This window comes from Haemaphysalis longicornis, unplaced genomic scaffold (assembly GCF_048455015.1).
Source record: "Haemaphysalis longicornis isolate Haplotype H1 unplaced genomic scaffold, Haemaphysalis longicornis Haplotype H1 scaffold_220, whole genome shotgun sequence".
Classification (NCBI taxonomy): domain Eukaryota; kingdom Metazoa; phylum Arthropoda; class Arachnida; order Ixodida; family Ixodidae; genus Haemaphysalis; species Haemaphysalis longicornis.
The window spans coordinates 208141-220832 of NW_027526302.1; the positions used below are offsets into that span (position 1 = coordinate 208141).

A 12692-nucleotide genomic window follows, 5' to 3' on the forward strand; every position below is an offset into this window, starting at 1 on the left:
TTTCTATTCGGCTTGTCGGCCGCGCAATTCTCACCGCTGAAGCAGTGCTCTCACGGTTCCAACGCTTTGTTCAGCAGTCAGGAATACAACAATAATGGATATGGCGTACCTTTTTTTAATATTGTTTGGAGAAGCCGGTTTAAAAGTATATTCTCCCATCCCAGCGGCAGGGCTGAAAAAGACTTAGCTTAGGCTCCAGTGCACTATATTTAAAACAGATTCTTAATTATGTACGGTGTCACAAAATGTACCGACTAACTGTCTGCCGTGTACACTATAGGTGCGCGACCATGGCTTTTTTTCCGTGAAATTCGGAAAGCGCGTTTCCACGTATGTGCTTACCAAATACAGCTTCCTTTTCGTCGGACCTGTTGGGCAAGGGGAGGCTCCACAATGAAGAGACGTGGGGCTGAAGAATACATATAAGCCGAAGATTCCGCGTGGGATCGTGGGGCCACAGGACACTGTTTGAATGCTCTGTGAAGGCCGGATATCTGGCTATTTTTGCGCGTGCTGGACGGGTAGATAGCTAGTTCGAAAGATGTTGAATCGAACAAGGAGATTGAGTATCGGCGTTTTCTTCCCCGGTACTGCGTACAAATGTCCGCGAGCCGAGGCACGCCGCTAAGAGTGACGGCTGCACGCCTGCTGTAATGCCAGTGAAGGAGACGGCATTCACCATGTGTTGCCGTGTGTGTTCTTGGTTCCTCCACACCGCCTTTGCCTCGTGTAGGCTAACCAAGACGCGCACAGAAATCAGGTGAACGACAGTCTAGCCCCATAATGTGTCCTTGGCTCACGCAGTCGGAATTCAGCCCAACCAACTTCGTTACCACTGAATACAGACGACCGACGAGTGATTTTGTATCTGAAAGGCGTGAACTCACCCTCTCATAGGAAGTCCTTTTTTCTTTTGAGGCACGGCGTACTCAAGAGATCTATAATATGTACCGTTTGTTTCGCCGCTGCCGATGAACTTAGACACGAAGCACTGCCAGCTGTCCTCCCTCCAGGCAGTTGCTGATACCCTTAGCAGGAGAAGATCATTTGTACCACCAAGTAGCTGGAATGGTAAATAAGGGAGATCAGAAGTAGCAAGGACGATATTTAGTGTGAAAAGAACTTATAATAGGTTACCTAAAATGGAGGACGGGTAAGAAAATAGGTCCATTAAAAGAACTCTTTTAATGCTGGGCAGAAATGCTAAAGCCCCCAATTAGGAATTCTTCCAAGTATGCGGATTGTCGATATAACACGCTTGGCCTTCTAAATTATACGGTTGCTGACCACTCTTCAAACGAAAACAGAATGAACCGCTTCTTGTCAAGTTTGAAGAAAACGATATGACAACTTTCGCGAGGCTTTTTGCACAAATTAAGTCCATAGATTCCCTGTGTGCAGTAGTTGGTGGATGGGAATATTATCAAGTAATTTAAACTTGCCCGTCTGAATTGCTGACCGACGTGTTCACTGGATTGAAGACGCCCACGTTGTAGTCACCAAAGACTATCACCGAACTCTGTTACACCTGCTAGACGATTGCCTGGACGCGTTCTTTACAGTATCCTGTCGATAACATTGCCTTCTCCACCCCGGCGTCGCTCTTCATAGGACCGGAGCCCTTCTAGAGTCTTAGCTATACGTGGCCATTCTATAGCGTCCGTACAATACAAATGGAACGCCCTGCGCGCGTCGAACCTCCTGCGTCACTGATATACAAACGCAACGCCCCATTGCCATGGGTGTTGTAATTGCAGAGAATTTTATGGGCTCGCCTTGTCGTCTTAGTTCGCTAATGGTCTATGCGACCACTGGAATCAAGCCGTGGCGGCGCAGCGGGATAATCTGGCGGCGCAGCGAGGTAACGGACCCAAGTAGAGCCTTCTGTACCGGAGTCAGAGAGTTATGGTCAGGCTTCGAAAACCACGCATTTAAATAGTCATAAGCGTTCAAACCTGGGGAACCGCTGGCGCTTGTCGTACATCTGCCTGTTATAGCCTGTAGTGCAAGGAAAACTGCAGGTACATTTTAGGCAAAATCAGTGTATATAACCGGAGGCACTCGCGTCCATTTAGTTAGGAACGCTCGTTAGGTGGGTTTTTACGATAGCATGCGAAAAAATCGGGCCCGCAAGAAAGAAGTAGCGCGTTCAAAATGGTGCAGAAAGGCTCCAGCCGCGCAAGAAAAGAATGGCGCGTTCGAAATGCCGCCGAAGGGCTCCAGCCTCGCAAGAAAAGAATGGCGCGTTCGAAATGGCCCAGGAAGGCTCCAGCCGCGCAAGAAAAAATTACGCTTTCGAAATGACGCAAAACAGCTCCAGCATACGAAATTAAAGCAAGCGCGAAAAGAACAGAAATCCGGCTGGCGCAGTTCCAGGCAGGGGGCGCGCGAGCACTGCGAAAGCGTGAATTTTGAAATGCACCACTGAGCGGATAGCGGCGCTGCAGCCCATTATGGCGAATCACTGCTCTGCACTTCCGACAGCTTTAACAGTGAGTGGAACGGCTTTAATTTTTGTGTTTTGAGACACAAAAAATCCTGTCTTTCTAAGTATATACAGCTTCGCTATAAAACCATTAATTCTTTACTCGGGAAAGGACAACGACACGAACTGAATGTATTTTAGTGGCTTAGAAATTAGGATGGAATTGTGATATCAACTGCAGGGACACGCGAGGGAGATACCACGTAGTTTATGAACATGCACATTAGCTTAATTAGCCGTGGTGGCACAACCCCTGTAATTCAAGTTGGAGGCTGCAATGTAGCCATTTCCAAACCTTGTAACAAATGGTTCACTCTATTTCTGCAGGAACAGTTTGTTTTAAGTTGCCACACTAATCAAAGTCTCCGAACTATTCAACAACGGCCGTGCATTCGTTGGGCTTTGGCAAATAATTTAAATGTGCAACTAAAAATATCGGTGCTTATAACAGTGTTCACAAATATACCGACGCTGATATTACCAAAATAATAAAGTGAATACGGGCAACCTTGTGTAGCACTGTGATATGTTGTTTAGTAGCTTCATTTGCAATTCGCTTTCAGAAGGTGTAACGTTTCCTGTATGCACTATAACAACGCCGTATATGGTAAAGATGATTCGATTGTTGTTTGCGAATAAAACAATTAGTGCCGCTTGCACTAGTGGTGCAAGGTGGAAGAAACAGCAGAGCTGGTGGCCCCTGTCGCATCGTCGCAGACACGGCAGTTGCACATCATCATCCGTAGGAGCAGCAGCCCAACTAGGTCTACTGCAGGACGAAGGCCTCTCCCGTCGACCTCCTAGCACGCCTGCCTCACTCCACTCGAGTGCATTGTTTGCTTCGGAATTTCCCAATTTCGTCCCTGCTCTACAAATGCCGTTTAAATGGGTTTATTACACTTCGAGAAGTTTTGTATTTCTTGATTGATGACATAAACGTAAGCGATTGTTGGGTATACTTTTATAATCATAGACTGCACTCTAGGTTGTTGAAGATCTAGGCTGTTTCTTGTGCTGTTAGTCAGTACCTTGATACGTTAAGGTTCCCAGGTGGCGTTAGTGAGATCTAATATCAGATTCGTTTGAACCATCAACATGCACAATGTCAGAAAGTTATGCTGCTCTTTAGGTCTTGTTTGTTAGATTGCGTGCTCGTTTTTACGTCTCGAAGAATTTCGAATATATTGTTGCATTCAAGGCTGCACTGCGCATTTTTGACCGACGCAATAAGTTCAGCAACATATTCAGAACCTGGTCTGCATATTCCGAGCGATGCTTGTGCACAAGGTGCCTACATGATTTCAGGACTTCTATCAAATGATTGCTAGTGTCGAAAAGGGGTCATCATATATTTATATTAAGAATAGACCTGAATCTAATCTAGAATGATGACGATCATGAAGATTTTGATCGTGGTCGAAAGTATTGAACATGATGATGACGGTCATCAGCCATGATCCCGTGGCTTAGCCTATGAGTACCAGTATATCTAGGCTTGCTAATTAGGATTTCAGGTACAGCACGATTGAACCGAAATATGCGAAATGTCCAATCAGGGAAAGGCAGAAAATAGATTTTAAAAATTCTATATTGAATGACAGTCCAAATATTGGTATAAAGAACAAAACTGCACCTGCCGCTAGTTACAACTTGAACGCATTTCCACAAAGCACACACGTATAAATTGAGCAAGCTTGCATTCGCAAATTTCTCTCGAGAATAAACTTTCTTGCAGATAGCATATAACCGACACAATGCATTGATTTTTAGTATGGTGCTTAAAATGTTGTGCATACATCCGCTTTTAGCTATGCAGAAGCAAGATTCTTAGCCTTGATATGGTTACACATATCGTAGCAGACATTTATGCCGCCTGAAGAAAATGCTTCTCACCTTCCACGCATTTCCATACTCCCGAATTTGTAGGTGTCCAGAAAATTCTGGTTCAGTCTGCGCGTGGTGCACTGCTGCGGCCACAGCGATCAACACAAGGGAGAATATGCCGTTCAGCATTTTCCTCGCATTCAATGCTTCTGTATAGCAGCCGAAATTATGGCTAGTGAAGTGCTTCAGTGCTCCGGGATTTCTGCCGCAACTGAACAAACAATCTCTATGACATTTAAATTCTGCGGAACACGGTTTTCTTGTTCTTTTTTTTGCTGGCTTCATCGCAACGCATCTCCTGGAATGCTTCTTGCAAATGTTTATGTTTTTAAAGCCCCCAAAGCAAAATGGCACATACAAATAAAAAGTTCTTCTGTTAACAAAGCGGAGAGCAAGGTTATTAAGGCGAAAGTTTTCTCAGTGGCACCCATGGCTTTCTATTGAAAAACAAATGCATTTCCAATTAGACCGGTTGGTCGACAGACAAGCTCTGATGTACCCCACTGCGCGTGCAGGAAACCGTGCTTCCATTAGGTCAAAACGGTTACTTAAAAATCGCGAAAAAGGAACGGTTTTAAATGAGACATACACGCATCTATCATTACGAAGGAGTAGAATCGCATCTGTTTATCTCATAAACCACCTATATATTTATATTCAGATCGTTCATGGATGCGTTTACTTAGTTCGCCAGAAATAATTGCACGGATTCGTTCATCTCTTTGCAATTTCGGTGTTTGAAAGTTTGACGAATGATCGGGCGCACTTTAAACGAAGGTTGGGTGCAGTTTTAGCTTTCGCGCTTTTTTACACTTTCTTTATGAAGGGATAGTAGTTTTTGTAACTTTTATTGTGCCCTTTATGGGGTCAAAAAGCAAGGGGAAGAAGAAAAGGTGCCGTGTTCGACTCATCTTCCTGTCCTCTTCCTCTGTCGTCGTATAGAAGTTTTTGGATTCTGGTTGCGGCCTCGGCCATGCGGACGGCCCGAAGTTGCACTTCCGGGTCGGGGCTGAGCAAAGCGGTCTCCCATTGCTGCATATTCTTTCAGTAAACGAGTTGCTCTTAGCATTTGCTGCGCCCTTTGGTTTCTGTCTGGTGGGGTATGACCTTAACATGTGGTTAAGTCCGCCGGGCCCGCGCATGCCTTACAATCTCCAGTGTATATGTCGAGATAGCAGCGACTGAGTGCACCTTTGTTTCGCAACGTGTTCGTCTGTCACCACTGCCACGATAACGGGTCCCTTTGAGTAAGGCTGCGGTGCGCGACGGGATACTTTCGCCTTGCCGATCGGTAATGATCAATGATTTCTCTGAATTACACCATCTCTTCCTGATCTGTCGAGGTGAGAAGGGGGGGTTGTCGTCTCCGGTTTATTGAACCTCGGGCGGTGGCGTGAGACCTCTCACTTCCTGTCAGACCCTAGTGTGCTGGTGTCCACGTTGTTTGAATTTTAACGGCAGAGCTGTTTAAGCGGAGCGTCATCCGTCCTCCACACCAAAAAACGTTGCGGACCGATCACTTCGCCTCGCGTTGCCTAGCAACCCCTGGCGCTGCTGTGCATACCTTCTCGCTCGCTTCGCTATGGCCTAGGCATGGCTACATTTTGCAAATATTCTGGGGGCTGATTTCGATTCACTAACAAATATTTTTGCGCTGGTGTTGGTTATGGCCAAAGCAATGGCCACCTGCTCACCTCCCGTAGGATGCACTGTAGCGAGCAATGCGGCCGTCAATAGTTAGAGAATTATAGCAGAGCGGAGAACCGAGCCCAGTACCAAACTCCGCTTCAGCTGCGCATGCGCACAACCAGTTTTTCCGCCTCTCGCCACTCGCCTACCGGGTACAGTACCGGGAGTGGTCTCCGATCTGCTATAACTCTTTACTGTGACTGACGATGGAATATCGCTACCGTCATGGGTTGCACAATATTCGGCTGCATCAACGTAGACCGCGTTTTAAAGCAAAGCTTTTTACCTCTACCCCCCAAGGGTTCTTTCGCGACCGTTGGTGTCACCAGAAAACTCCAGCGAACAATAAAAGAATTTACTGGCACCGCCGGGAATCGAACCTGGAACTAATAGACTAACAAAGCGAGAGCACGTCATCTTACCTATTCAGCTACGAGACCACGCGAAGACGGGGAATACAGGTGGTGTACTCATCAAGCACATCTACGGGTTTACCCGCTGCGTTCTCGCTGAATGCCACGTGAAACTGTCACGCGACCACTCACGCCCATCTAGCGGCCCTGTGCGCAGCTTGCTCATATGCTAAGAGTTACAAAAATTAAAGCAAGCTCACACCAGTGCATAGCATCTCACTTCTAGTACGCCAATGTGCTAAAACCTGTGGCCTCCAGTGTTCACGTAAAAAATCACAGCTCCTTGCCGTCCGCACTCACGCCAAATCAAGTAATACATTCAAATACTCCTTGATGGCCAGGCCATCACTCCAAGCCCCAGCGTCAACATCCTGGGCCTACATCTCGAGGCTAACACCAAGAGTGACGTCGCCTTGCAGCGCCTAAAAAACAGCACACACATGATCAGGCGAGTTGCCACCAAGAAGCGAGGCCTAAAATAATCCGGTACCTTTCGATTAAGTGAAGCTTTTGTCCTCTCGAGAGTCGCTTACGTCAATTCCCTGTCTTCTTCTCGACAAGGAAGACTAAATAATAAGAAAGGTGGTCGAGCAGACCATTGGTCGTCTCATGAGTGCGTCCACATAGAGGCTGCTTAGAACGGGGCTCCACAACATGATGGAAGAGTTGATAGAAGGCCATCTTTCTAACCAGAAGGTCCGACTCAGAACTGCGGTGGGTAACCGCATGCTTCACCAGATTGGCTGGGCAGCCCAGAATGTCACTCCGCTTGACGTACTACCAGACTCTTGGCGACCAAAACTAAAGATGCTTCCTTTGCTTAGAAATATGAACCCCTCACATGACGAGGGTCACCGAAAAGCACGGGCTCAAGCGCTAAACACCACCCTCGGTGGGGTTCATGCAGTTATCTAACCAGACGCCTCCAAACATCGAGGGCAGCAATACGCCATCATCGTGGCTACCTACAGAACCAACCTCCTTGCGTGTACCTCGCTTAGGACCCAAGAAATGACTACAGCAGAAGAGGCAGCCATCACCTTGGCTCTCACTCAACCAGGGGTTTGGAGGGTAGTCACCGATTCCAAGCAAGCCTACTGGAATCACCAGTCGAGTTTTGTGTCCTGACCTGCACTGCGCGTGCTAAAAAACCACTCCCCAAACGGTTCCATACAGCTCATCTGGACACCCCTCACGCTTCAAAGGAGGGCAACAAATATGTCCACCCAACAAGCCTGCGCTTTTACCTGCCGTGCTATGGAGATGCACGAGGACAGTCACCCGCTTGTCACGTTCAGGGAGATCACCCAGCATTATCACCTTCTGAGACAGACCGTACCTTCGCCTTACCCTGACCTTTCCAGAGAACAACAAACTACCCTACGGCTCATACAATCCGGGCTCCTTCCCACAGTCTACGCGTCTTCACTTAATGTATCCGAATGGCTACGACGCTGAATGTAAATTTTACTCAGAAGTAGGAACACTCCATCCCGTGATCGGAGTGTGCGACTTTAGTCCTGAGCACCCTCCTCTCTTTCCGTCAACTACCCAACCAGAGCAATGGGAGATGCTCCTGCCCAGGCCCTCTCTACCTACACATATGTAGCGCAGAAGACGAGAGACACAGACAAGTAGACACACACGTGTCTACTGTCTACTTGTCTGTGTCTCTCGTCTTCTGCGCTACATATTTGCAAGTTATGAACCAACAAGCCCAAATTTCCACGCTACTGAAGTTTAATCCTCTCTACCTACCCAGCTTCAGCGGGTGGACAGAACACAGTGTGCGCGGAATGAATATGGGCCGACAGAATAAGGAATCACTCCCCAGGGCTGCACTCTGGGCCGTTCAGAAATCTGAACAAAAGTATTTCTTCCGCCTCCTCCCTCTTCTCTGCCGCAAATCTCGTCACCTCCGTCCGCGGCGCAGAGACGGAGAAATCAGATCGTCTAACACCGGGTTGGAGCTTACTTTAATTTTATAGAAAAAGTTTCCACTCTTGTGCTACACCAATACAACTCAACCAAACACCGTTCATGCATCATGCCTTGATTTAACCTTACCAAAAATATCTCTTTGAAGTAATAGTGTGGTTAAGTGCATTTCACTTCTCTCTGGTATTACTATTTGTAACGCGATGTGAGTGAATTTAAGTGACGTCGCATGGGTAATCGTTATGGGTGCCAGTTACAGCTTTGCTTTCCAACCACATTCACGGGGTGGATTGGCTCGATTTTTTTTAACTAATTGTTGAATGCTTTCTTTAGTGTGGCCATTATTAGATGCGACGCATCTCTTTGACTCGCCTTGTCCCTCCATCCATCCGTAGTCCGCACGCCTCTCCCCCATTCTCCTCCCCACGCCAGCTGCGCGGTAACGCCGCTCTCACCGCAGCGCCATCTTGCGTTAGCGCTCGCTCCCCTCGCCATGCCAGCTGTGCGTCAGCGCGCGTTAGCGCTCGGTTAACACATGCGCATGGGCTACTCTCTCTCATTCCCCTCACCGTTAACGCGCGGTACATATAAACGCGATAACTGCGCCGCTCCGCTAAGGCGCTCCACCGCCACCACTCCGATGACATCCGATGACCACCGATGATTTGAATGGAGACTAACAGGTCTGCTACAGCGATGGTGGGCGCAACCGTAACAAGCACCGCCCAGATGCGTCGCATCACCCCATGGTTTCCCCCCGCGGAAAGATGTGGTCAATTTTTTTTAATTATCAGGCCGAGGACCGTGATTCTGACCACGGTAGGAATGAGGTCGCTGCCCGCGTGGAGCACAATGTTCGGTGTAGCAGGGTCACGTTTGCGTCCTCTGCTAGTGGGTCTGTATAGCAGGAATTCAGATTTTTTGGGAGAACATTCGAGCCCTCAAGGGTGGACGTAATCGATTATTGGGTCTATTGCCCCCTGTAGCGTGTCTTGCACATGACCGTTGCTGCTGCCGGCAACCTAGAGGGTAACGTCCTTGTCGGAGAGGCTGGCATATGGAGTTGCTATCTCAATTAGCTTGTCTGCTGGTCCCATCATGGCCGCATTGAATAGAAACGGTGAAAGTACCGATCCTTGCGGCGTCCCTCGGCATCCGGTCTCAAATTGGCTCGATTCGATGTTTTCAATTACTAGGGTTGCCGTTCTGTCAGCGAGAAAATATCTAATGCAATTGCAATCTTTTTTTTTCGGTCGCCAGCCTCTCGAGGCTCTCCATGGTAATTTTTTTATGTGAAGCGTGCGATGTCAGATTGTACGGTGCATCCGCTTGCACCATCAAAAGTTATACTGAGCGGCATTTACAGCCGTACAGCACCGGTTCAAGCAAGGTTCTGAAAGTGGGAAAATAAGGCTTTTGCGGTAGCGCAGGGCTGGACAGTCGCTGCGTGTTGTATTCAGATTGGTGATCGAGTGTGAAATGTAACTTACCTGTAGTTATATTAGGGGCGCAGCGAGGAATAAAGGTTCGTTCTATCAGCATGCCTTTGTGAGACAAGTCACTACATCGGCGACAAGGCGGGTACTCACCCGACATGCCACGAAACGACAGAGAAATAAGTTCGTGTGAACGAAACAAGTCACACGACCAAGATAGCGTAGAATCTTCGAACGCACGCGGCTGGAAAAGTAGGAAGGGCAAGCTCTGCCTCGTTTAGTAAGGACGCCGCTACGCGCAAGCTGAGCCTCCCGTAGAACGGACGCTGCTGAACGAGCAAGTGGGCTCCCGGGCACGATAGCCAGCTACTCAAGACAGCCGGACGGGTGAGTACCGCATTCTTAAACAGCAGAACTGTTTAAGTGTTTAGTTTCGTCCTCGAGCGTTACCATAAGACTCAGCCCAGCCGAACGCACGTCAAGGTGCGCCTCGTGAGGAGCGCCCGGCATCGGCCTGCTCGACCTTCGAAACCACTCGGCCCAGCGTTCATGGCGTGATCTCTCGCCTGCTGTTCTCCTCGCCAGTTTATGTGCGTTCGCACCTGAAGTGGGGAGCCCAGAAGCCCAGTTCGCAAAGCCGGTTGTCGCTGGTTCTATAGCGCGTGCTAACGCTATCCACTTTGGTAATAGTGTGAAAGCCTGCGGACAAAACGATCCCGGCCTGCCAGTCATAAAGAACTTTCAGCCAAGTTCGGAAATTTATGTGAGGTGCAACAGCCGGGTCTCCGACAAACGGTGATGGACCGCGAGATGAGCAGTTTTTTAGAATAAACCTAGACCACCAGGAAAGCTTAGAATAACCAGCTGAACCTTAGCTCACGCTACGTATATCCTGGAATAGCCGAGCTAAGCCACTGTTAAATTTTTCGAATAAACTTGGTGCAGTGTGGGCTTTGTGTCTTAATTTCATTATGAACTCGGGAAGGACTTTCAGATTCCAGCGATTGACTCTGGCCGATATCGAAACGACAAGGGGAGTAAGCCCAGAGCAGCTGTGGAACAGAGAGAGCAACCGACATTCGAACGTGTGCCCTGATTCGGGTCCGCAATAAACTCAACGCCCGTTTCCGGAAGAGAGAGAAACATGCAGCTTTTTCCGATCCGATACAATGTAAAGTACACAATCTAAACAGTCAAACCCCAAATCTACGACAACGCTGAGCTAACCGAATGTGACGTTTTGGTTTGGTGCGTATCAGTTTGTGATAGGGTTATCTGAATATGCTGATTCGGTTCGATGGCGTTGATTTGGGCTCCCAATCGGTTAAGCGTGTAGCGTGATTAAATGTCCATCTGGGGGAACAGTATAGAATGCTTTCAACATCATCATCATTGCTCAATCCTACGACGCTAAACTGCATTCGCCTAGCACAACGGAAGCAGTTAAGCATGTAATGACATTGCATTGTTTATGAGGAGTGTGATTGATGTACCCTTTGTGGAAAATGTAATGTGTAAATTTGGCTTTCCAGTAGTGAGTTATGACGAAGCATTGTCATCAGTGACGCATGGGAAGCTTCGCTTTAAGAACACCGAAGTGGTCAATATGAAGCTGGGGGCCGCCCTGTACATAATGGCGTATATTCATTCAAATGGTAGTTTTGACACCTAATGCACTGAAATTAAAGGGACACTGAACTGATTCGTAAACAGTGCGGGATTACTAGCCCAAATTGTTGTCCGGAGTCCATAGGCCATTTTCGACCACTCTGAGTGCATTTACGCGAATTTATTTAGTAGAAATATGAATTCGAAAATTGTCCTCCGCCCTGCATCCTCGCCCATTTTCTGTGGCGTTTTCGTGTGACGTCAGGAGGAAATAACGTGGCTTGACTGCGCTACTGCACTGCTCGCCGATCTTCCGACAGAGTCTGTCGGCCCAGCGTTTAGTCCGCCGGGCGCCGACGGGTCGTCGCAATTCGTTCGCTCAGTTGAAATTAAGCCACGACACGTTTGTGAATGAAACAATGTGCCTTTCTTTACTTTGTTAGTTTGTACACTGTATGTAGCTCCAAGTTCAGTAGCTCCGCACAAGTGCTGCACAAGCGCACATGCGACGCTTCGCTGACTGGTACGCTAGTAGGAAATTCTAAGGCCACTTGAAGGCGGGAGGAGAGCCAGCGATGTCAATATAGGTACTAAGGAAATAACATCAACTGAAACTTTCACCGCACAGCGTAAAACTAGGGACCAGGAAGCACTTTTTTGCCCTGGGTGAACAAGCACAGCGGTCAGCAGCACCACCATACATTTGCGAACGCTTTTCCGTCTAAGAGATGCAATTGATAGACGTAAACTATTGTAGAAAGTTGGGGGACACTTACTGTATGAGCGCTAGACAACAAATAGTCACCTAAGCTGCTTAAAATGCTATGACTAAATAAAAGTGTAAACTGGTTATACATATATACCTTATATTATCAACGCCGGTAGCGCTGGCCCGTGGCCGAGTGTTCTGGAGCGCTAGTTATGTCATCTTGCTAGTCAGAACTTCGAACCCCCGACGGTAGATAGATTTTTTTTGTTTTCTATACTGGCAGCACCATGTTTTGGCCGTAACGTTCACTGTTCCACGAGCCAGTTCACTGAACGCGCGCAGACTGACTGGAGCGCTAGCCAGTCCTCGTTGGCCTGCTGTTGTTGCCATAAGCACCGACTGCTTGCGGACAGTGGGCCCAGGCCACATTCTTAGCCAAAACGGACTAGTAGGGCATCGGCTTTTGGGTGCTAAATATCTTGCCACTACCATTATTCCTTTTTGGGACTAACGGCAAGGGTTAATCCCTC

The 12692-nt window shown here is 48.0% G+C and overlaps 1 long non-coding RNA gene across 1 annotated transcript in view; it reads right to left on the bottom strand.

The window, feature by feature from the left end:
• LOC144172473 (uncharacterized) overlaps positions 1–4561 on the bottom strand; it is a 54298-nt gene extending 49737 nt beyond the window's left edge. The window contains exons 1-2 of the long non-coding RNA XR_013323020.1: positions 4379–4561; positions 888–1063 (exon numbers count right to left, since the gene is read on the bottom strand). This is a non-coding gene — a long non-coding RNA (uncharacterized LOC144172473). The remainder of the gene's footprint in view (positions 1–887; positions 1064–4378) is intronic.
• Positions 4562–12692: the final 8131 nt, after the last annotated feature.